Source organism: Penaeus chinensis, chromosome 1, assembly GCF_019202785.1.
Source record: "Penaeus chinensis breed Huanghai No. 1 chromosome 1, ASM1920278v2, whole genome shotgun sequence".
NCBI lineage: Eukaryota > Metazoa > Arthropoda > Malacostraca > Decapoda > Penaeidae > Penaeus > Penaeus chinensis.
Window position 1 is genome coordinate 5,248,806 of NC_061819.1, and position 2,500 is coordinate 5,251,305.

Genomic DNA, 2,500 nt, shown 5'->3' on the forward strand with positions numbered 1-2,500 from the left:
ACATTTTTCAGCCTACTAGCACAGCCTAAGGGAAAAACTAGAAGCACAGAAACTCTTTTCCATGAGTATGTCATTATCAAATGAAATAAGTATTAGGGAAGATTTTCTACAACCCCTTATTACCATCAATAACAAAAATAAATAAACATGAAGCCAGGGAAGGGTAACTCCTCCACACAAAATTCAAAATCTAGAACTCCCTTAACCCAAAGTTTCCAGGAAAATGTTGTGCTCGCTGTAGTATTGTTTTGTGAAATGTCTCTGCACACAGATGGCTCTGCAAGTGCTTAGCCACATAGGAGACACTTAGTAGACCTTGTGACCTCACTTGTTTTTACCTTTACTTGAGTTTGCAGGAAAATGCAATTTTTAATAATGCTATCAATATCAATGCTGTTGTTTTTATCACAGACATTTATAATTATTATCGTGTTACTGACATTACTAACAGCAATATTTGACATCAGAAAATATTTTCGAAAATCAAAGAAAAGGTAAACAGGTGAGACAGGTATTACTCGTAACCGGCTCATTGGTGCCTTGGTACTTGAGGAGCCATCTAGGTGTAAAAACAAATCACACTCACAGTGGGCATGGCATGTGCATACATCCCATCCCCGGTAGCTTCGGGTTAAAAAACTGAAATGTTTACAATACTAGTTTTAAAAGAAATCAGAGAATTTTTAATTATCTTGGCTATTTGTTGCTTGAATAGAAAACAAGGCAAAGAATACTGAACACATGTGATGAGTAAATAAAAAGAAAATTATATCAAAACACTTTGCCATGTCAGCACCTCTTTTTCAAAAATGTTCATATTATTCAAAATTCTTATGTTATCCAATGGAACTTCATAAATCAATACAAAGTAATGCAAAGACATAAGAGTCCAGAACTTATTGACAATTGCAGAAAAATAAAGTCTCAAAAACATACGCACACCCTCACTATTCAAACCAGGAATTACCACCATCTTGACAACTCAAAGAAACAAACCACACTAGAACTCGCATTCAACCCCTCACTCACACGCTCCCTTACTCACCCATGCACAATAAGAAATTTCAGATAAGTAAGACCCATCTGCCCAGTGTCTCTATTGTTTGCTTCCCTTTAACCTTTCCATGAGAAAAAAGAAGTGGGCAATGAGCCAGTGTGTCTCGGTTCAAATTCTTCATATATAAATACATATGTATATATACATATATATATATATATTCTACGTATGGATGGATACATGTGCAAGAGCAATAAATATATATATATATATATATATATATATATATATATTTATAATATGCGCAAACATACATATATACACAGACATATACACATGTACCTAGATACATATATATATATATATATATATGTAAGTACACATAATTAAACATGCATAAACATTATATATATATACGTATATATATATATATATATATATATGTGTGTACAAAACATGTACATATATATTAGCATATACATATGTATGTATATTCACACATAAATCTACATGTATAAGCATACATATCTAAAAAATATATATATATTTTTGTATAAACATATACTATATACATATATGCACTTGTATATATACACATATATATATTAAACATACATAAATATATACATACAAATATATACACATACATATTTGTACACATACACATACATAAATATAAAAACATACATACATACACATACATATACATATATGTAAGTTATATATATAACATAATATAAATACATGTGTGTATATGTATATATATACATATCTATAAATATACATGTATACATATACATACATACATATGTATACAAATATATATGAATATACAAATATATATATACTTATACATACATATGCATATATATATGTATATATATTTATTTCTATACATGTAATATATATAGATATAATATATACACACATATATACACATACATAACATAATATATAATATATACATCTTATATGTGTATATATATACACACATACATATACATATACACACATATATATATATGGATATACATATATATGCATATACTATATACATATATATATGCATATACTATATACATATATATATGCATATACTATATACATATACATATGCATATACTATATACTTATACATACAATATATATATATATATGCATACACTATATATAAATACACACATATATAAATATATATATACATATGATATATATACTTATACATATATACATATGCATATACATATAACATATATACATACACATATATACATATGATATATATATATACATATAACATATTCATATACATAGAGATATATATATGCATATATATAATATATACATAAGCATAATGTACATACATATAATATATATACATAATATACATATAATTCATATAAATATACATAATATACATATAATTTATATAAATATACATAATATACATATATATATAATATATATCCTTTAATATGTATTTATATATATATATATACATGA

General features: G+C 25.6%; 1 protein-coding gene across 1 annotated transcript in view; it reads right to left on the minus strand.

The window, feature by feature from the left end:
• The window catches only part of LOC125028356 (B-cell lymphoma/leukemia 11B-like), a 132,079-nt gene that overhangs the window by 116,960 nt on the left and 12,619 nt on the right, over positions 1-2,500 (minus strand). The gene's annotated exons all lie outside the window — the stretch shown is intronic.